Source organism: Nycticebus coucang, chromosome 22, assembly GCF_027406575.1.
Source record: "Nycticebus coucang isolate mNycCou1 chromosome 22, mNycCou1.pri, whole genome shotgun sequence".
Taxonomy (NCBI): Eukaryota; Metazoa; Chordata; class Mammalia; order Primates; family Lorisidae; genus Nycticebus; species Nycticebus coucang.
This window is the reverse complement of record NC_069801.1, coordinates 5,134,332-5,156,893: the sequence shown is the minus strand read 5'-3', so window position 1 is coordinate 5,156,893 and position 22,562 is coordinate 5,134,332. Positions and strand designations below refer to the sequence as shown.

General features: G+C 53.1%; 1 protein-coding gene across 13 annotated transcripts in view; it reads right to left on the bottom strand.

The window, feature by feature from the left end:
* LOC128574629 (calmodulin-binding transcription activator 1) overlaps positions 1 to 22,562 on the bottom strand; it is a 759,325-nt gene that overhangs the window by 49,244 nt on the left and 687,519 nt on the right. The window contains exon 1 of one of the 13 annotated variants that reach the window (XM_053575473.1): positions 430 to 534. The exons of 11 other annotated variants lie outside the window; for them this stretch is intronic. The gene's annotated coding sequence lies outside the window, so the exon portion shown is untranslated. Of the gene's footprint in view, positions 1 to 5; positions 146 to 429; positions 535 to 22,562 lie in introns of those variants that run through there. One more of the 13 variants, XM_053575471.1, reaches the window with a different exon arrangement.

Genomic DNA, 22,562 nt, shown 5'->3' with positions numbered 1-22,562 from the left:
CTCACTGGGACTCGGTGAGCACCGCTGCCGCCTGGTCAGGCTCGCGCCGAGCAGCCTCTCGCTGCTCCTCCGCCCCGCCCGGCCCCTCCCAGCCGGCCCCGAGCCCGCTCAGCTCCACACGCCCGCAGCTGGAACGACTCGCGGGTCTCCGGGTACCGCTGTCTCCCCGCCACAGCCCGAGTGTGCGGCCACGGCCAATGGCGGGGCGCGGCGGTGAGCTCACCGGCTCCGGCCCCACCCTCCGGGTAGCACGGACCAATAGGAGAGCGCGACGTCACCCGCAGCCGGGCAGAAGCAGGTGTGGGGCGCTGAGCCGCTGGGCACGGGGACTGCGCCGGAACTGCGCCCGAGCCGCGCGGCGCCGCGCTGGACGGCGGGGGCCCGGCCCGGAGGGTGCGGGCGGCGCACGACTCTGGGCGCCTCACTTACCCAGCCCGGTGGGCCATGGCCCGTTGAGACGCCGCCCAGCCAGCCCTTCGCCCTGCTCGTTCCTCCTCCCGTCCAGATAAGGGAGGCCAGCTAAGGGGTCGCCACGGTCTGCTCGAGGGTAGGGACGGCTCCGAGCAGGACAGCTGCTCCCGCTGCCCGAGCCGACGGCTCCAGGAGCCCCGTTCGCCCGCTTGAGCCGCGAGTTCCCTGCACAGCGGAGCCGCCGGTCTCCCGGCGCCGTCGGGTCCGCCCGAGAGCCCCGCGCCCAAGGGGCCCGCGTACCTGGGCTCGGGCTGTCTGCGCGGCCCCGGCGCACCCTGCGGCGGCGGCGTCTGCAATGCAGCCGCGGGAGGAGCCGGCGCTGCGCAGCGAGCGGGGGAGAGCTGAAGGCTGGGCGGGAAGGAGGGGCGCGGGGTGCCGGGCGCGACGGCTTAAGGAGCCAAGGCAGCGCCCAGGAAAAGGCGCGGACACAGGGCGGGCCAGGGACTGCGGAGAGACCCCGGGGCGTCGGCCAGGGTGGAGCAGAGGATGGCTCCGCAGTGACGGTGACAGGCGGTTCCCCTAGAGTTCAGGGGCGTCCAAGGTTCCTCATTAGGGCAGTACAGGGCTCTCCCTGCTTAGCTGGAGTTGGAGGAGGTTTCTGCTCACTCCTTGGGTCTAAACTCTGTCCAAAAGTTCTACCCCAGCTTTGCTCACTGGCATACTTCTGCATAATACGCTCTCACCTGCCACAATCCCAAATCACACCCCTGGCTCTGAGCAGCCAGCCCAATTGGACACCACTACACTTCCTCCTTTCCCCCTCAACATTCCTAGTCCTACCGTTATTCACTTGACACCCACCCACCCACAGCCTTGCACAAAGAAAGTGCCTGACCCACCCAGACTTGTGATGAGGCTGCCACTTTTCCCCCCACATTTTCAATTCTTTTCAAATGGACTATGTTTCCTTTCTGCCATTGGTGTTAGAAAGAATCTAGAAGATGGGGGTGGAGTCTCTGTTTTGACCCTACCCAAACACACAGGAAAACAACCACAAAATTTTGCACAGCCTTTAAGCCTGTACAGCCAATAATGAACCGTTGGTTAGAGGCCAAGTGAAGGACATCCTGGAAGGCTGAATCCTATCCTGGGTCCACGCCTCTGAGCCAGGGAAGCAAGAGGTGCTGTATGGTCTCAGATAGGAGCTGGCCACCAAGTCAGAACCTGAGCAAGTCCATCTGTTCCAAAGCCGGCCCTGGCAAAGTCTGAACACCCAAACATATTTCCAATCCTGCTGGGTCCTTGATATTCCTACCTCCATCTGCCTGCACCCTGCATCATCACACAGGAACCCTACCCCTTCCCAACTCTGCCTGTGCAACCCCCCCCACCCCCACCCAATACCTGCTACGTGAACACCTGTTCATTAAGGTCTGGCTCAGACCTCACCATCCCAGTCTTATGGCTTTTCCTTGGAAGAACTGAGCTGTGAGCAGGTTCCGTTTGTTTCCCGGGGAGGCAATGAAAGGGCAGTAGTCAGGGACATAGGGGCCTTGGAAACAACGACCTGAGTTAAAAGTCACATTCTGCCACTTGCTAGCTCTGTACCCCACTCTCTTGTGTCTTTACATCTAAGATGTACCTAGCACACATTGTACATTCAAGTTAGCCATTGTTGCCAACTTTGCAAAGCAAGGTACCCTGCAATGGTGAGTAGCATTCCGTGGCTTGGTGGGGGGGCAGCTTTGGGGGTTTTGGTAATGTTGTGTTCCTGACCTGGGCACTGGTTTTAGTTTGTGAAGACTCCCTGAGCTGTATCTTTATGGTATGTGCATGTGTGCACTGTCCCACATGTAAAGTGCTTCTAAAAGTTAGTTGTCATGAGCTAAGAGAAAGAAAGCCCTCCTCTCCTTGAGAACAGAAACAGTCTAACTTCTTCTGGCACCCTGCACAGTGCTGGCTGGGCACACTGTAATAGCTCAGCCAATAGTTGCCGCGTTGCTCTGAATGACTTGTGACTCATGTGCAACTCAGGTGCACATGAGTGCCAGCAGCTCCTGATGGTCTGGATCCAGCTTCAGGAACTTGGACCCCACCACAGAGAAGGAATCGCCAGTCTTTTTTCTCTCCCAGGTGGGGAAGTTCTTTCTCCTTCTCCTATTATTGTTTTTTGTTTGTTTTTTGAGAGCAGAGGCAGATCTATCCCTGGGCATCCCTGCTGTCTGAGAAGAGGCCTCAGGGGAAGCCCCACATCCACTGTGCAGGTGAGACCGGTGAGGTTGTGACCACTGCCACACCACGGCCACTGTGGCACGGAGGCACTGGCTTAGCCCTGCTGAGTGGGTTGGGCCTGCAGCTATGAGCGTTCTTTTCAGACAACCTGAGATGCCATTTCTGAAGTGAGAACAGCCTCTTACCATTCCCCAGCTGGACTCATTCTCCCACAAGAAGGCCTGCCACTCTGAGTCCCCACTGTACTACAGGAGACCCTTCCTTGGGCCCCAAGTGTGGAAAGACAGACAGAGCTGGGGTGGGGTGATCTGGATGCTTCTGAAGCAACTCACAGCTCTGACCACATGCCTACCAAGTGCCCATGTGTTCTTTTATTCCTAGTTAGAAAATGAAAGGGTAAAGCATGCATGTGATTCAAGCAAATTATTACCGTGGGTTTCTACGGGACCATTTTTTTTTAAACAGAGAAAAAGAAAACGTTACTCAGTCTGAATCCATTTGGCAGCTCCCAGACAAACTATAATTTTTTGTCCCTGGAGTTGTGTCAGCTCTAAGCCCTGCTGACACCCTCTTGATGAACCAAGGGCTGGACCTTGCTGTTGATGAGGAAAAAGGGAGCTAATTTCTTGGATGCCCATTTTCTGCCTACACTGCTGCTAATTCTTTGTACCTCAGATACAGAAGATGAGACAAAATCTTCACGAAGTCAGATAACTCGCCCAAAGCCACACAGCTGACAAGCGGCAGATCTGGGTTTCAAGTTGTGACCCTGTGCTCATTCTGGCCTATATTCCAAGCCCTTAACAATTCTTACCATCAAGTTGATACCATATGTTAAAGAGAACAGTCAGCAAATTTCTACAAAGGAAGTTTCTTACACTAAAGTTTGTGATACACAACAAAATGTCCAAACCGTTATATTTCAGTACACTCCCGGGAAATAATGTTATATTATACACTAAATATTTCTGGTTATCATTCTTGGGTGTTTTTTGCATTGGCCCAAGCCTTTTGACGTTAGATGTGACCATGACCTTCTTTGGCCAATGAAATGTGAGTACAAGTGATGTATGTTATTATAGAGAGAAGCTTTAAGAAGCAGTGACTTGACCACCATGTTCTTTTCCCAGTCCTGGCAATTGTGACAGCTTGTTTATGTGAACAGGGAGCCTCTACCAGCCGAGGTCCCTGACTGACCTTGATGGCCAGAGCCCTCCTAACCTTCCGGCTTTGGACTTGTAACATGAGTGAGAAACTTCAGAGATCGAACTGTTTGTTACTACACCATAAGCTTTCCTATCTTACAAGAAATAAGTTTCTGCATATATCAACTTCCAATAAAAGAAAAAAATAGGATTTTTCTCAAACTAAGGGACAATTTAAAAGTAAGTGTAAGATGCATATTCAATGTATCTTTAAGGCACAAGGAAGTAAAAACTTTTTAAAAACTACAGGTAAGGGTGACAAGGCACTTGAACACAGAAAGAATAGTCTTTTCAACAAATGGGGCAAGACCAACTGGCTATCTCCAATGCAAAGAATGAAGTTGGACCCTTACCTCACATCATATATATAAAGTAACGCAAACTGGATCAAAGATCTAACTATAAGAGCTAAAACTACAAAACTTAGAAAAAGAACATGACTTTGGATTTGGTTTTAATGATTTGAATTTGAATTCAGTGGTTTCTTAAAAGCATAAGCAACCAAAGAAAAAAATAGATAGGGGTGGCGCCTGTGGCTCGGTGAGTAGGGTGCTGGCCCCATAAACCGAGGGTGGCGGGTTCAAACCCGGCCCTGGCCATACCGCAACAAAAAATACCTGGGCATTGTACTGGGTGCTTATAGTCCCAGCTACATGGGAGGCTGAGGCAAGAGAATCCCTTAAGCCCAAGAGCTGGAGGTTGCTGTGAGCTGTGATGCCATGGCACTCTACCCAGGGCAACAAAGTGAGACTCTGTCTCTCCAAAAAAAAAAAAAAAAACAAAACTTTGTGGTACCAAAGTGCAACACCAAGACATGAAAAGACAATTCACTGAAAGGAAGAAAAATATTTTCAAATCACATAACTGGTAAGGTAATTCTATGTGGAATTTTACACAATGAATATCTACAACTTAAAAGTAAAGGCCAGGCCTGGTGGCTCACGCCTGTAATGCTAGCACTCTGGGAGGTTGAGGCAAGTGGATTGCTTGAGTTCAGGAGTTTGAGACCAGCCTGATCAAGAGCAAGACCTCGCCTCTGCTAAGAAAACTAGCTGGGCATTCTCACAGGGTCCTGTCATCCCAGCTACTGGGAGATTGAGGCAGGTGGATCAGTTGAACTCAACAGTTTGTTTGTTTGTTTTTGTAGAGACAGGGTCTCACTTTATGGCCCTCGGTAGAGTGCCGTGGCCTCACACAGCTCACAGCAACCTCCAACTCCTGGGCTTAAGCGATTCTCTTGCCTCAGCCTCCCAAGTAGCTGGGTGAACTCAAGAGTTTGAAGTTGCTGTGAGCTGTGACGCCACAGCACTCTACCCAGGGCATAAGAGTGAGACTGTGTTTAAAGAAAAGTAAAAAGCAAATAACCCAATTAAAAAAAATGGGGTGAAAGATCTGAATAGATAGTTGTCCAAAGGAGATATGCACCTATATAGTAAAGACATGAAAAGATGCACCACATGTGAGGAAATCAAAACCACGAGACACCCACTAAGTGACTATGGTCAATAGCAAGTGTGGGCAAGGCTATGGGGCGAGTGGAGCCTTCCTGCACTGGGGGAATATGAAATGTCACAGCCACCTTGGAAAACAGTCTGGCAAGTCCTCAAAAGGTTAATCATCACATTATCACATGACACACCAATTCTAAGTATATAGCCAAGACAAATGAAAACAGATGTCCACACGTATGGACATCTATATGGCAACAGAAATAAATGAAGTGCTGACACCTGCCAGGACCTGGACGAACCTTGAAAACATCACGCTAGGTGAAAGCAGCAGGCTACGGTACCACATGTTGTACGGTGTCATTTACAGGCAATGTCCAGAATAGGCAAATTTATAGAGATAGAAAATAGAGTAGGGCACGGGCCCCATATGCCAGAGGTGGCGGGTTCAAACCCAGCCCTGGCCAAAAACTGCAAGAAAAAAAAATAGATTAATAGTTGCCTAGGAGGTGAGGTTTTAGGGGAGGGAAGAGCTGGGGAGGAATGGGGAGTAACTGTTAATGGGTTACAGGAATTTTTTTTAGGGGGGGAATGAAAATGTTCTAAGATTGTGTGAATATATTTTAACTTTTTTTTTGAGACAGTCTCACTATGTCACCGTTGGTAGAGTGCTGTGGCATCACAGCTCACAGCAACCTCAAACTCTTGGGCTTAAGGAATTCTCTTGCTTCAGCCTCCCCAGTAGCTGGGACAACAGGTGCCCACCACAATGCCCAGCTGTTTTTTGGTTACAGTTGTCATTGTTGTTTAGCTGGCCCAGGCCGGATTCGAACCCGCCAGCCTTGGTGTATGTGGCTGGTGCTGTAACCACTGTGCTACAGGCACTGAGCCATATTTAAAAACTTTAAATTGCACACTTTAGGTAAATTGGATGGTATGTTAATTGTAGCACAGTAAAGCTGTAACACACACTGGAGAAAAGAAAGAGAATGAAGAAGTATGGAAAAGAAATCAACGGATTTAGGATTTAACTGGAGCAAAGAAGACTGCCCCTGGGCCCAGGTCCTACCAGTGAGTGGGTCCGTCCCTGCTCACCACGCCCTGTGTCCAGTCCTGTGTAGGGGATGGTGGCAGGAGGAGAATTTCCTACCCTGTGAGGGGACAAGGCTAACGGGAGTGGAGGGGTGGCCCCGAGTCACGTGACAGTGATGCCCAGGGCAGAAGGAAGTCCGAGGACAGGCTGTTTTTCACAGTGCTTATGAGGGATTGTGAACAAGCCAGGGGTGAGCCCATCAAGTACTGCTTGCCATGGCTGCCGTTGCCAGCTGGGGGTCCTGGAGAGAGCGGCATCCTGAACTTGGCGCTCACCTTCCAGGTTATAATGGTTGGCTGTTTCAGTAGCCAAAGGGACCTTTGCAGAGAGCCTCAACTATGTCCAGCTGAGCTGCAAATGTCCTTGGTCTGGGTCCCTGGTCTGTCCAGGACGAGGGAGGTGCTGAGGGTGCGGCTCTGGTTCCACCACAAACTAGCCATGTGGTAAGTGCCTTTCCCACCCTCTGCCTCAGTTTCTTCTGTAAAATCAGACTACAGCCTCAACATGATCCTTTTACAATTCCTGTCCAATCCAAATCCATTTTTACTGCTGAAGGAAGAGGTCTAAGGCCACATAGAGGTGGTCACAGTGTCCAGCATGACCCAACGCAGCAAGTGCCCCATGCCTGGGCCACCGAGGGCTGGATTTATAAATGACAAACACAGTTGCCTGAGTGAGCCCGGCCAATGCACAGCATCAAAAGAACTTACACATTTCAAGCCACTTGGCTTCGGACGCTGTCAGTGAGAGAGGCAACGGTGGGGAGGAATGTTAAGTACTACCAGGACATGCCATGATTCACATCAGCGGGGAGGCTGTGAGCGCTAATCTGTGGGGAGGGAGCCACCCATCAGCCACTAAGAACCTGCAGAGCTCTCAACGCAGGGAGAGAATCCAACCACCTGCAATGCATTCTCCCTTATACAGGCACATCCAGCAACCTCACCAGCCTCCAGCATGACACACATATCAGATGATAAAATACTTCCCTATTATTTGCATTAAAGTGGGGGTGGAAATGCAGAGACACCTCTGCTCTCAAGTGGCCGTAGGGTGCCGAAAGGCAGATCATCCGGAATAAATTCGGCAGGTGGGAATGAATGATAAGCACCCAGTGGGCTTCAGCGTCCAAAGGCCCTGAGTTTGAATGCCAGCTGTGTGGCACAGGGCAAGTCACTTGACCCCTCTGAGATTCAGGTTCTTCTTTAGTAGAATGGAAACAGAAACACCTCCTGGAAACACGGCCAGGATGAAACTAGAAAGTGGGTAGCCCAGGGCCTGTTGGGTGCTCGGTGAGGGCTCAGGGGAAAGAATCAGGAATGTCACAATCGCTTTGGGTCCCACAGTCTTTGTGATATACTCCAGGATCCTCTCGAGAAGCAGACCCTTCCTACCACAGTTACTCCCTATGCTATTAAAATGAGCTTGTCTTTCCTTGCCTTCCTGAGTACAAGGTAGGATGCCTTAGGAATGGTCAGAAATCTCTTTCGGATGGAGAAGAGGTGCCCTATCTGAATCCTATTCTGTAGCCATTCCAAAGTAGCTGCAGTATGAGTACCCAGGTCCCTTGGTACCTGCAAGTTTAACACACGGGTCCCATCCAGCCCAGTCCAGCCTGCAGATCAATCCAAGCTCTTTCTTCTAAGCATGAATCCCTGCACTTCCATGTGTCTCTTTACCTGGCTGAGGCCTCGCAGACCCTCATGTGCAGAGCTTGTCAGCTGCCAGGGCCTCCTCTACAGTTGCCCGTCCTGGGTTGCTCTTGTCAAATCAGGACCCAACCTCCTCAATCTCCTGGAGAATGGCTCAGGGAACCCCAGAATTGAGGCCTGAGAGAGCACTGCAGGTCCCATGGGTCTCCAGCTGGCCTTTCCACAAGGCAAGAAGACCCATCTGTGCCTTCAGGGAGGATGCCATGTACTCACAGCCCATTGGAGTCCCAGTTGTGAACAGCCCTTTGAATCGGAAAGCTACACTCAAAAGGCACACTCAGTACAGCTGTCTTACAAAGTAGATACCTTTAATTTTTTTTTAAACATGGGGATCTGATTAAAAAGAAACAAGTGTGTTCTTTTGTGGGTGCCAGCAGAGTCACAAGAACCAGATACTTATTGGGAAAGCCACTGTGAAATCACCATCCTCAGAGCTGCTGCCGGCACCCTGACCATGAGAGTGGAAACCTGCCATTTCAGGGACACAATTACTTGAGACCCTAAGTAGGACTGAGGTCATCAACGGAGGAGTCATGCTTGTTGCCAAAAAGAAAAAGAACAATCAAAAAGGAAGGCGCAATTATGCACAAGTGCATTTTAGATGACAACCATCTCCCGTGCCCAGGGAGGCAGAGCTGACGTATTTAGCCCAGGAAGGGCTGCACGCACACAGGTGCTCCCACCCCTAGTGGTCTCCCATTGATTCCCCTGGTCACTCCTCCCTGTAGCCCCACACTGGCGGGCAGATCTCTGGGATCAATCAAGTCCAGTCTGTCCCTTGCTTGGTTCTGCTGCCCCCGGGGCCTGAGGAGCACTGTCCTTGTCCAAAGTGAAAACCCTTGGATTACACTATTTGCCGAGTGGAACAAGAAACACAGCCCAACCCGACCATCCCCCTGGTTTAAACTCACTTCCAAGCAACTTGGAATAATGCCGGGGCCTTTCACCAAATATAAATGAGCACCCACTCCCTTTTTTCACTGGGAATAAAATAAGGAGGACACCAGGGGAAGAATGATGTCTTTGGGTGCAACAGGGGAGGGGGACCTTGGGGCTTCAGACTTCCTGTGGTACCTTCTGCTTTCTGCTCAGAGCTTGCCTTTTCCTGCTGCTTTCCAAAGGAGGGGCAGAAAGACTCATGACAAATGCATCAGTCATTCCCAAGTTCCAGGGCGCTGGGGGTTCAAATGCATCAGCCCCGGTCTCCTGGGGCTGTCTGCGGCATGTGTCCGCTGGCTCCACAGCACCCCTGTTACAGGCTCTGTTCAGAGCTGCACGCCTGCATTTACGGGAAACTTTAGCAGTTCCCAGGTGACCCAGGCCAGGCCTTCCAATGTCATAATAAACATCATCACGCTTATAAAATTAGAGCATTGATGCATTTTTTATGCCTTAAGAATCACACTGAATTGTTAAGGTCTTAGAAGACAGCTGAAGATGGCTGCCTCTGTGTTTTTCTTTCCCCCTGAAGGGTGAATTATTGAGCAGGAATGCTCTCTCCCCAGGCCCCGCCCTGGCCCCAGATCCTGTCTGCACCCAGCTGGTCACCATTTGCAAGGTCAGAGCTCTTCCCATCAGAGTTGGGGGAAGGAAGAGAAGCCCGTAGGGAGGAGGGCAGCCACACAGCTAGCTCCCAGCCCCCAGTGCAAGAGGGGGAGGAGGAGAGAGAGGGTGGGAAGCAGAGAGTGAGGGAGAGGCTCAAAACGAAGCTGTTCACCACCTCACACAGGAATGGAGCCATGGGGAGAACACTTGACTCAGAAAGGACATAGCTGTAGCCCAGGTGCTGTCGGCAGGCGGGATGCAGACAGGGGTGGGTTTGCTTCCAGAGCATCAGGGCTCACGGCACAGGTGAGTAATTCAAAGAGGTGATTGAAGTAATATGTTAGAGTAATAACCTTTAGCAGTCAAAGGCTCCTGGAATTGCTCATTTAATTTCACATTTAGGTGGACTGATCTGTCATTGAGTTAATTTCACATCCCTACCCAGGAGAACTTGGGCACTGCATAATATTCTCTGCAGAGACCAAGTATCCTCCCAAACCCCTTTTCATCATAAAATGTGTTCTTCGGCCCTAAAGAATTGCTGAATACTAGGTAAGATCTGTGTGGGGCAATTCTTTAAAAACAACAATTGGGAGGAGGTAGGGAGATTGGTGTGCTCCCACTTAATGGGCACCCTGCACAGGTATATGGCACACCACCTGGGCGCAGGACATAACTACAACAGGGACCTCACCTAACAACACAAACATTGTAACCTTATCGTTTGTACCCTCATATTAATCAGAAAAAAAGAGCGGAAACAGCAACAAAACCTTACCTTGGATACACAACACAATTTCCTCCTTCAGTAAAGATTCCAGAAACAATCTGGTCTCTGGGGTAAGGAGGAGGGTATGCAACGGAGGGTAGGTGGGGGCAGAGGAGGGCAACGTGTCATTCTGCGTACTGAAGCATTAAACTTTTCCCAGGGAGGTCTAGCTTTGTCCTCACCTTCTGGGAGGTAATCACAAAGCCTTTGGAACGCTGTGCCTGATCTGAGTGTCTTTCTTTGCCTGGGTACCTTGCGTCACTAAATAGTCTAACAATATGATTTAGGGTGGGGGCTGTCCTTGCTAGAAAGATCAACAATGCAATAGAGGGGTGGGGCTTTGGGGCACCTGGTATCAGCTGACTCTGAGGTGTAGAGATGGAGATCAGCCATTTGGGCAACCAGTCATTCCTATTGATGGAGCCCCAATAAAAACTGGACACTGGGTTTCCAGAGAGCTTCTGTGGTTGGGAATGTTTTAGGAGCATTGTCACCTATCACTGCCAGCACAGTGATGCTATTCACGACTCCATGGGCAGAGGACAATAGAAGTTCCTGCTTGGTCCCTTGCTGGACCCTACCCTAGGCACTTCTTCCCTTGGCTGATTTTAATTTGTACCCTTTTGATGAAATAAACTATAACTGGGAGTATAACAGCTTTTAGTGAGTTGTACGAGTCCTTCTAGTGAATTATCAAAGCTATGGGTGGTTGTGGGGAACTTTGAACTTGCAGTTGGTGTCAGAAGTGAATGTGGTCTTGTATGGGTATCCTCCCTCCTCCCTTCCCTCCCTCTAACTTTACAGTTGGCTGAATCCTGCATATTCTTCCTACACAGGAAGAACATACCTGTGAACACACAAGGTAGTTTGCATACAGGATCAGCCCCTGCAGAGTGCATTCCCCTCCTGATGAGGGAGCAGAGGGACACACGTCCCTCCCACACCTCCCCAACACTTGGAACCTGCCCCTAGAGCAGTCATCACACCAACTGTGCAGTCCTACTTCCTGCCCTGGGCTGTGAGCTCCTGAGGAGTGGGGGCCCAGGCCTTGTTGATGGGCAGAGCCTTGGTCCTAGTGAGATGCTTCTAAGGTAGTTGAGGCTCAGCAGGTGCCACCGAGTGGCAGGTGCATGGATGTGCTGACTTCTACCAAGGCTGTTTTCTTCCATAATGGCTATGACCCAGTCAACCACCTGAGCACACAGTTGCCAAAGGGCCTGGGTGCCATGAGACTTCCACAGGGTCATCATCTGAAGCAGCAGGCCTGGGGCCTGGGACCTGGCTGGTCATTACTGTCATTGACATAGCAGCACATTTTGATGCAGTGGGTTCCATGGGGTGTGTTGGGTAGGGATGTTACCACGGCCCTCGACTCTGCTACCCACCCACTCATTCATTCATTCACCAGGCTGAGATGGGATGGGACTAAGTGATGGAGGTCAACAGGTCAGATTGCAACTCACCAGGCAGAGACTTGCAAGGACCTGTCTGGAAAGTCCCCTTCTCTGAGGTCCACAGATAGGTCACAGCAGTTCAGGAAGAACTGCTTTTTCCCTTCTTTATATAACTGCAGTGAGCTGGAGGGAGTCTTCTCTGTCCTCACGGGTGGTCCCTTAAAAGCTCTGAAGGCGGCTTCAGGACACATTCAACAAAGAAGTAGCTTGGCACGGAGCTTCTATTTTCTTGTCCTGGGTCTCCTAGTGTTGTGCCCAGGTTGCGGGGTACCCCTCATAAATCACCCGAAGACCAAGTCCGATGCAAAAGCAAGAGGTAGTTTATTCACAAGCTCGGGTTTGGGCTTCTCCATTCCTGACGCAGCAGAAGAGCAGAGATGCCCCGATGCAGAGGGAAGAGCAGTTTTAAGGATACCGAAAGGAAAAAGGGAGGGGGAGTTGGGCAAACTGCTGGGGAGAGCTGACAGGGGCTTAGGGAACTGGACAATGTTTGTTGACAATGTTTGATCTGGGCTAATTAGCCTGGGGAAGGATATACTACTACTGGGGCTGAGGGTGGGAGCCGGGGTCGGGGAGGAAGCAGGTTGCCTATCACCTTTGGTATGCAGCTGCAAATTGAAGGCTGTGGGGCAAAGTGGGGTCAGTGAAGGTTGTGAGACAAAATGGAGTTGGTTTTAACAAAATGGAGTTAGCTTGGTTCTTTCACTAGCTGAAGTTCACCTAGTGATGAGGGGCACTGGTGCCTGGATGGTTCTGGACTCCCTCCACAGCACGGTATTGGAGAGCGGGGCTGCTGCAGCCTGAGGCTGGAGTCAGTTGGTAGTGAGGACAGTGGGCACAAAGACACCACGGGGTATCCATCTGTCCATCCACCCTTTGAAGAAACACTTGATGAGAACTGACTGTGTCCCTGGTTCCCTTGGTTGAGCATGATGATAATTAAGACAAAAGCTTTTGGGCTCAGGGCTCAGCAATATTCTCACTCTTATCAGTTTGATCCAGACCCACTGACCCATTTCATCTGATGCCACCTCCATGCAGACATTTCTCTCTGAGCTCTGCAGCCTGTCCACTTGCTTGTCAGATGGAAAAGCCCCTTAACTCCGCCCAGCTCACGGCCGGTCCTCCTCCAAGGTGAATGATATGGAGTCCCATGGAGATCCATCCATGAGACCTACTGATGCCTCCTCTCAACGTCTCTATCCTCTTGTCCTCAGAAACGCCAAGTCCACCAACACTCTAGCCTGGACGTGTCCCTGGTCTACCTTCACCCACTTGGCCTCCTGCCATCTGTTCTCAATGCAGCAGCCAAGCACGCGTCCCGCAGACCAGACCTGGTCACACCACTGCCACTCATACCCTCAATGGCTTCCCTGTCCTCAGAGATAAAGCCACACTCCTCAGCCTGGTGCAAACAGCCTTGCCTGGAGGGTCTTTGCTCCAGGGTAAGCTGGGGGAATGCAGGGCCCCACCTATTCATCTCCATTTGTCTGACTCTCAGCACCTGGCACGGTGCTGGCCCTGTTGGGGACTCCATTAAACATCAATAACCAGACAGCGGGGAGGGGAGGCTCAGAGGGGGATTCTAACCATGTGGAGGTCCAACCACTCTGTGCTCCCTGCTCACTGTTGTGTCTGAATGCCCTCACATGCAGAATGGGGACCTCGTGGGTTGTTGGGGAGTCTGGTGAGTCAGTGCAGGCAAACACTCCACGGGCAGGTCCTGGCAGGTGATGAGTGCTCGGGCATCAACTGCTGTTACTCCTGGGAGGAGGTAGCTCTATGCCCCAGGAGGTGTTTTGCTGAAAGAGACAATCGCGGTGGCTCAGAGGTTGGCCAGCACTCCTGTGTGCCTCAAGAGCAATCCACGCAGCTTGGTGCCACTGAAGTAACACAAGGTGTCACCAGTTCCTCTTAACACCACCAAATTGGGTGGGCTTGGGGCAGGGTTCCCTGCTCACATGCCAGCACATCTCAGGTCCTGGTAGGAGAAGAGCAGCTGGGGGCTTCCCATCTGATGCTGGAACCTGTCCTTCCACACGAGGGGCCTGCAGCCGGTCACTGCTCCCTCTGTCATCAGTGTGAATGTGGGAAAGAGAGTCCATCAGCTCCTTCAGCCAGGACAGCTGAGACAAGCCACAAGCCACGGCATGGCCCAGGGCTCTGGCCACCGCCCATTTCTCAGCCGCCTTTGTGACCTGCCTTGCTGGGTGTCCGCAGGTGGTTTCCATCTTGATTCAGAACACGTTTGGGGTAAGTAGCTGCTCTAGGCAGGGCCTAGTTTCCTTCCAGAAAGATGAAGAAAGTGGACTAGGTGACGAGCGAGTTTCCCTCAAGTTCCAGCACCCTAAGTCTGTCTCTGGCATACTGACCAATTCCACCGTGCCAATGACTTTTTAAAAAGTCTCCTGTGACTTTTACTCATTGAAGATGGACACACAACACAAACGTGTCCCTGCCCCTCACACAAGACTCTGAATTCACAGAAGGTGAAAAGCATCATGGGGTTGCCATGGGGGTCTTCAGCCTATTGAAGACTATTTTGAGTGTCCTGGCATCATGGAGGCAGGGGACAAGGTTGCTGGGTTGCTCGTAAAGGATGGAAAATGTATGTACTTTAAGAGTTCATAAAACAGTTCATAAACCACCTCCAGCCCTTGTCCCCGAAGAGGGATCCTGTCCTACCCAGAGCAGATGTGGGCTCTCTCTGTGAGCCCAAGGATGGGGGTATGAGGCAGGGAAAGCCACAGAGGGGCCTTTCCTCCTGCTGCCGGGAGGGGATGGGGCAGAAGGGGGGCACAGCTCAAGGTCTGGGAGGTCCCTGCCCCAGATGGTGGACGGCTGTGGCTCTGAGCTCAGACACAGGTGAGGCACCATCCTACCGCCTCTCTGAGTTCTTCAAACCCACGGGCCTCCCTGCTGGGGTTCCCTCTTCCCCATCTCTCTGCTTGACACTTGACATGGCTGACCGGGCCTTTTCCTTGAAACACCTCTTCTGTTGACCTACATGGGGTCACGACATCCTTCCATCTCAACGGCTGAGCCTCCTCAGCCTCTCTTGCCGGCTCCTCTTTTGCATGACACCCCAACATCGGTGTAGCCCACGGGCGACCCGGAGGCCTCTGCTCTTCTGTATCTTGACCCTTTCATGGAGCTGTCGCCTTTGGATCCACGACTTTAAATGCCATCTCTAAGCTGGTGACTCCTACCTGTCCTCTCACTCCCAGTCTCTCCTTGGCTTCTGGACTTTCAAACACAACAGTGACCCTGGTGTCCCTAATAAAGTGTCTCTGGTAAGGTGGCTAACACCAAATTTGAGATCTTGTTCCTGCTCCTTCAGACTTCTCTGTCTCAGGAAGTGGCCCACCTGCCCCCAGGTGTTCAAGCCCCACATCGCCCTCTTCTCATTCTCCATATTAAAAAAAAAATTTTTTTTTTGAGACAGTCTCATTCTGATGTCCTGGGTAGAGTGCCATAGTGTCACAGCTCACAGCAACCTCACACTCCTGGGCTCAGGTGATCCTCTTGGCTTAGCTTCCCAAGCAGCTGGGACTATAGGTGCCTGCCACAATGCCCAGCTAAGTTTTTCTAGTATTAGTAGAGATGGGGTCTCGCTCTTGCTACTAAAACTCCTGAGCTCAAGCACACCACCGCCTTGGCCTCTCAAAGTGCTAGGATCATTCTCCATATTCAAAGCATCAGCAAGACCCTTAACTTTACCTCTAAATGTTCCCCATGGCCACCATATCCCTCGGGAGACATTATTACCAGCCCCATCGGAGCCACTATCATCTCTTGCAGCTGCTGGGTAGTCTCTGCACTAGCAGAGACACAACTCAATTTCCATACGAACACACACGTGAGCGTGGTAACTCACCTGCTTTAACACACACCTGGACACATGAACTCACCTGCTTAAACACACACCTGAGCAAGGCGACTCCTCTCCCGTGGCTGCCACTGACTTTATGATGCAATCCCAGCTCCCTGCTTTGGGTGACAGGCCCTGTGGCCTGGTCCCTTCTCCTTCCCCTCCACCTCCCTTTATTCTCTTCTCACCACGGTGGCCTCTTCAGCTCCTCCCATGCCCTGCTCGGTCTCTCCCTGAGGACATTGTTTTTGCCCTTCCCTCTGCCTGGAATGTTCTCCCATGATCAGCATGGCCTGCTCTGTAGTCATTCGTACCCCAGCTTCAGGATCACTTTCTCTTTTTTTTTTTTTTTTTTGCAGTTTTTGGCAAGGGCCAGGTTTGAACCTGCCACCTCCAGTATATGGGTCCGGCGCCCTACTCCTTGAGCCACCCCCAGGATCACTTTCTCATAGCAGCCTCCTCTGACCCCTCAACTTAAAGCAACCCCCCAGCACCCTCTCCCAGACCACTTAGTTCTGAGTTGAGCTGCCCCATGGGCTGTGAGAGGGACAATCTGAGTACAGACACAGAGGACTGGCCAGGGCAGCTCCCTGCCAGAGAGGAAAGAGCCCTCCGTGGGAAAAAGCCCTCAGGGAGGCTGGCCAGAAAGAGGCCTAGCAGCCACATGGACATTTACAGAATCTTCTGGAAGGAGGAGCTGGTGATAAGAGACTGAGAAGGAGCAGTCTGGGGAGATGGGGGAGAGTGTGGAGTCACAGAGCCCAGAGCTAGGGGGCTTTCCCTGGGGTAGGAGGGAGAAATGTATCAGAGGTGCTGGGACTCCTGCAGTCAAATGAGGACTAGGCAAGGATGGACCGTGGCCTGCGCATGGTGTGCGGAGGGCATCCTCTGGGCCTCCCGGCAGGGGCACTCTCCCCAAGCAGGCACCATGGCAGTGTGCACAGAAGCAGCTCAATAAACACTGATGGGAGCTGCACATCTGGTCTCCTCCTTACAACATCTTTGATTACAGAATGTGAACTCCCTAAGGGACTGAAGAGCAAGCTCCTAGAGACCAGGCTGCACCCCCCTTTTACTGTCTGTCTCACAACACCTGGGTCAGAGCCCCGCAGAACTGACCTCGGGAAGCTCCTGGTGTTTTCCAGGGTCAACCTTATCTTCAGCCGGGCCTGAGGGCTGGGACCGTGTCTGGTGCTGGGCAGCAGATTCCTTTGGGGACCAGCTCACAAGAGATGGTGTGACAGGTTGAATAGTGTCCCTCAAATGTTCAGGTCTACCCAGAACCTCAGAATGTGACCTTGCTTGAACACAGATTCTTTTTGACTAGTGAATTACAGATGTCCAGTAGTTCGTTAAGGTGAGCTCATACCAGATTGGGTTGGGTGGGTCCTACCCCACGGACTGGTGCTTTCTTAAGAAGACAGAAACACACATACCAAGGGAAGATGGCCATGTGGCAATGGAAGCAGAGATCACAGTTGTGTTGCCACAGCCAAGGAACCACAAGGATTGTCAGCAGATGCCAGAAGTGCCAAGAAAGGATTCTGCCATACTAGGGCCTTAGGAGGGCGTATGGCCCTATGGGGACCTGCATTTCAGACTTCCAGCCCCATCAGCTATGAGAAAATGCCTTCCCTCTTAAGCCCCCAGTTGGTGGTCATTCTGACAGCAGTCACAGGGCACAAATGTACAGTCAAGGACAAGCTGGTTAATGCTGATCACCAGAGCATCTGAGCCTCCCACCTTCGGGCTGCAGGACAAACCACCTGATTTGCATGTGGCCAGTCCCACAAGTGCATTGTGCACTGCCTGAGTTTGGGGCCTCCTCCGTGGGGTCTACTTTGCTTCCTGTCCTAACAGCCAGGATGAGGTGGCAAAGGCTCCTCCTCGGCCACCGTGCACAGGCCGGCTGAGCCTTCTCTTAGATGCCATTTCTCTGCAGGGCACCATTTGTGACTGCTTCAAGGAGGCTGGGTGAGGCCCAGCACAGGGGGACACAGTCCCTACGGCACACAGATGCATGTGGTGGGGCCCCAGCAGTAACTGCAGGAAGCCACTTCCCCATGAGGTGTCTGACGTCTGGGCCCCTCAGTATCAGCTCAGGAGCAATAGCCAGCCCTTTGGGAACGCCAATAGCTACAATGCTCCCAAGCTGGATGCTTCCATCATTAGCACAGCTGTAGAGCTAAGGCAAGTGTGCGACGGGGCACACAGACCCAGGCAGATGGGCATCCACCCCCATCTGTGATGTGGACCCCACAGAGAACAAGGGAGTCTGATGAGACAAGACACTGTGCTTTGGAACAAGGCACTGGCAGGGCTCAGGGAGGTGCTATTTCTGCTGCTCAGGTTCAAGTCCCAAGGGCAAAACTAGGTCATACCAGCTTGGCTGCTGCTATGTGAGCCTCTCAGATCACTGCTATGGACAGAAGTACCCAGAGACCCACAAGCTAACCCACTTGTGTCTGCCCCAGCCCTACTCTGGGTGGACACCAGAAAGCTCACAGTGGGGCCCTTCTGGCTTCCTGTCAACCCCCTACAGAAGCACTTTGCTTTGACCATGGGTAGAATTCACACAGCTCTCCCAGTCAGGACAATTCACCTGTGCTGTTTCATCTTAAAAATTCTTGTGCATTTTTTTTTTTATTTGTTTATGAGACAGAGTCTCACTTTGTCAACCTGGGTAGAGAGCTGTGGCGTCATAGCCCACAGCAACCTCAGACTCTTGGGCTTACACGATTCTCTTGCCTCAGCCTCCCAAGTAGCTGGGACTATAGACACCCACCACAACGCCCAGCTATTTTTAGAGACAAGGTCTTGCTCTAGCTCAGGCTGGTCTGGAACTCATGAGCTTAGGCCAGTGGCTCTCAACCTTCCAAATGCTGCGGCCCTTTAATACAGTTCCTGCGGGTCGTGACTCACAGGTTGAGAACTGCTGGCTTAGGCAATCCACCTGCCTCGGCCTCCCAGAATGTTGGGATTACAGGCATGAGCCACTGCACTAGGCAAAATTCTTCTGCATTTTATATTCTATTCCATAAAACCACAGACTATGTTTGTTTTAATAAAATAATGACATGTTAAATTACTTAATGATGAAATTACTTAAAGTTTGTCCCTTCCTCTTCCATCATCCAGGGTAACAGATGCCTTTGGAATTTGTCCTCAGTTTCTGCTTGACTCTGTGTCACACTGAGGGTGACTGGAAGGTGGGCTGGGAGGGTGAAGGGAAGGGGTCAGACTGGGAGGGGCCACTATAGGCCCACTGGCCAGAATGCCCAGGAGGAACACTCACCCAGAGGCCTCCCAGGGGCCAGTGTCCCAGCAGGAATGGCCTCTCCTCCTGTCCCTGGACTGTACCAGTGGTTACTAGGTCAGCACGTGGTCACCCAGCTCTGGAGGGTGGAGGCCAGTGCTGGAAACCAGCAGGGAGGAGGCAGCAGGGCCACAGCCACATTGGTGGACAGGCCTTCTTGCGGCTTAGGTGGCAGTTCAGAAGTGCTGACAGAGCTGGGGACTACCCCAGCTTCAGTCTCCCACCAGGCAGCCCAGAGGGCTTGGTCAGCCTAGAAGGCCAAACCAGGAGGCCAAATCTCGCCTTCCCTTTTCTCTGCTTCCTGGTGTGAGAGTGAGGCTCTTAGTCTTCCCATATGCCTAACACAGAGTTGGGCTGCCCCAGAAGTCAGAGGATAACCCCTTCTAGCACCTGGAAAATGAGGTCTGAACTCCCAGTCCCTGCTCCTCCCTGTGCCTGAGATGACCAGGTCCCTGCCTGACCCCTGAGGCCAGCAGGGGGCCTGCCCAGGAGATAGCCAAGCCGGGGAAAGCCTCAGCCATGCCTCACTCCAATCCTTTGATGCCAGCAGGAGGCTCAGTGCCCAGGAAGCAAGTGAAAATAGAGCCTAGCATAAGCAGCTTAGTGGGGTTCCAAAAAGGAGACCAGCGGCGTGGGGGTAGGGGCAGGCGGACCCTAAATCTTCTCAACCTGGTCTTGGGGACAATCAGATGCTGCAAGAGAAAGAACAAGGCACGCAGACACTCCACTCGCCACTTATTGTAGGGACGGGGTCACTCACATAAAGGTGTCCCAGTGCCCTTGACCAGATGAGGGCCTGCCCCACCCCCTCAGCTCCAGGGCTGCAGTCTAAACATACCAACAACCCTGGCTGTTTTATCCACAGGGACCTGCTGTGTAGACAGAAGCGACAATTTCCAGAGGCCCTCCTCAAAGGGTTGCCAAGGTAAACCCAGTTGCCTGCCTACCTCTAGCTGGAAGAGGGTCCCTGGCATCCCCAAAGGAAGAGCTGGCCAGCTCCACCTATCCTGGGGTCCTGTGAAAATGGCCAGGAAGTTTGTTCTGAATCTGGACTTTGGGGAAGGAGGGTGAAAATGTTGGTTCCCAGTGAGCCTTGGACAAAGGCAGCTGGCTCTCCTGGGGCCCTGACATCCCCTCTTCCTGGGACACTTCTGCCATCTCTCTCTGGGCCTGGCTGATACCTGCTCAGGCTTCAGATCTCACCAAAAGGGTCACTTCCTTTGTGAAGCCCTCCCGACCTAAGCTGGATTAAGTCCTGCTGTGTCCAGTCTTGACTTACGTATGCATACATGGGTGTGTACTGCAGCCCACCTCGAGCCAGCCTAGTGATAGGCAGCTGGGTCGCAGCAGGCAAGCCTCTTCCACATTACCCGCAAGCTCACAGCAGGGGGCGAGGAGGGAGGGGAGGCTCCCCAGGTCTGGGGGGACCCTGCGGCTGCCGGCTCCAGAAGGCTGTGCCTCCTCCTATCCCCTCCCCCACATCTCCAGGCCGGGTCTCGGCGGCGATGACTGCGCCCCGCGGAGGTTTGGGGGACCTGGGCCCCCTGTGCAGCGGGAGGAACTCTCTGCAGGACGGTCCCCCTCCGCTGGGCTGGGCTGCGCAAGCAAACGCTACGCCGCGGGGACAAAGGCTGCGGCGCATTGGCTGCTGCGTGTGAATTCGCAGCGCTCCGGACCCGTGCCCCCCCCCCGGCCTTTATTCTAGCAAATACATTTTTAAAATCACATGAGAGCAGAAATCCTCCTCCCCAAACATGTCGCTCTGGGACGGCAGAGGGGACAAAGAGCACTCCCAGGATGCAGCGAAGGACCAGGACAGGAGGGAAACAAAGGCGCACACCCGGGATCGGCGGGACAGCCCGCGGCGCATGTGCAACCGCAGCGCATTGGGCGGGGTCCCGCCGGGTTAGGGCCCCCGCGGCTCCCCGCAGTCCTGCCGCAGTCGAGGCGCCGCAGTTCCGAAGGGCGCCCGCATTGCGGCTGCGCGCTGAGACAGTGAGCGCGCGCGCGCGGGCACGCCTGTCAGCAAGCCCCTGTGCACGCGCCACCCGGCCACTGTGCCCCAGTTTGCTGGGCGCCGCAGTCCCCTCGTCCGCGCCCCTCCCCTCATTCCTCCGGTGCCCCCGCACGCACCTCTGCCCGCCCGCGAACTCTGGGGCAGCGTGTGCCCGGCAGCCGAGGGGGCGAGGGCTATGCCTGGAGCCTCAGAGAAGGGTGGGAGTTGGGAGGGCAGGGGAAGGCTTCCTGCTGCGCGGCTACTGCGGTATCTCCCCGATACGACACCGCAGGACCTAGGGGTTGGCCAGAGGCCGGGGACTCCCTCCCTCAGCGCTCCCGGCTCTCTGTCCCAGCTGCCCCCTTTGCCCCTGGTCCTGTGGCTGCGGTGCTGCCCTTCTCCCCCTCACCCCGTTAGTATTTATCAAGCTGGTGGGAGGCTGGGAAAATGGTCCTTGGGTGGGTAAGTCACTTGTATTCACTTAGGGGAAAAGAATAACCAGGGGAGGTCCACTCTCTCTTCAGCCAGGTAGGGGGCCAGCTGGGGTCTAGCAGGTCCTCTGCCCCATCTTTTCCTCCAGCCCTTTACTTGAAGTTCAAGGGAAAAGGTTGGAACATGGAGCTGCTCTCTGTAGGGCACCTGGACTGTGGAGGAAAGCGAGATGGCCCAGGCCAATTCAGCAGGGTGCTCCGTGCTCCAGGCTTGGCCCCTGGGGAGGTATTAAATGTTCCCCAGCCCTGGCTGGGGCTGACACAAAACCTACATGGTCCAGACACCCAGGTCTTGATGTGGGATGCAGAGCAAGAACACCACATCCCCTCCCCAACTTCCATCATCTCTCTGGTGTATCCTGCAGAGGCAGGGGGTGCTTATTTCAACTTGGAGGTCTGCAGAGGTCAGAGCTCAAAGCCTAGGGGAGGAGGCTGCAAGGGAGCAGGTGCAGCAGGCCCACTCTTGGGGGCTATATTGTCATGAAGTAGTTATAGCAGCTCTGCTTCCCCAGGTCTCCATCCTCCCCTGTGGGTAGCCTCTGGGCTTCTGGGGGCTGGCAGATGTTTCCTATGCTCTGGGGTACTGCTTGGCTATGACTCTGCTCTCTGCAAAGGCTCCATCTGACAGGTTCCTACACTGGGACTAATATCCTTTGGTCTACCCTGGGGAGGCTGACCAGGTCACTCAGGGAGAGTCCAGCTCTGCAGAGCTCCTACTTCATTCCCCATTGGTTCTGCATAACTGAAACGAGATTTCCCAAACAGGAGCCCCTGGACATACTGCCCTGCTCTGTTACATCCTGCTACTGGTCATCGTCACAGCTCCACCTGGCTCCAGCCTCACCAGGGACACTGCCAAGGACAGCACAGTGTTCCTAGGCAGCCACTGCCAGGGTGCAGAGCCTGCTGACTCAAAGCCATCTCAGGGAATATCTCCTGAGGGTTTACGAGCCAGGGCAGCTGCCAGGAACCCTCTCCTTGCTGGACAGGGGCTGGAATAAGGTTTGCACACAGGGTGG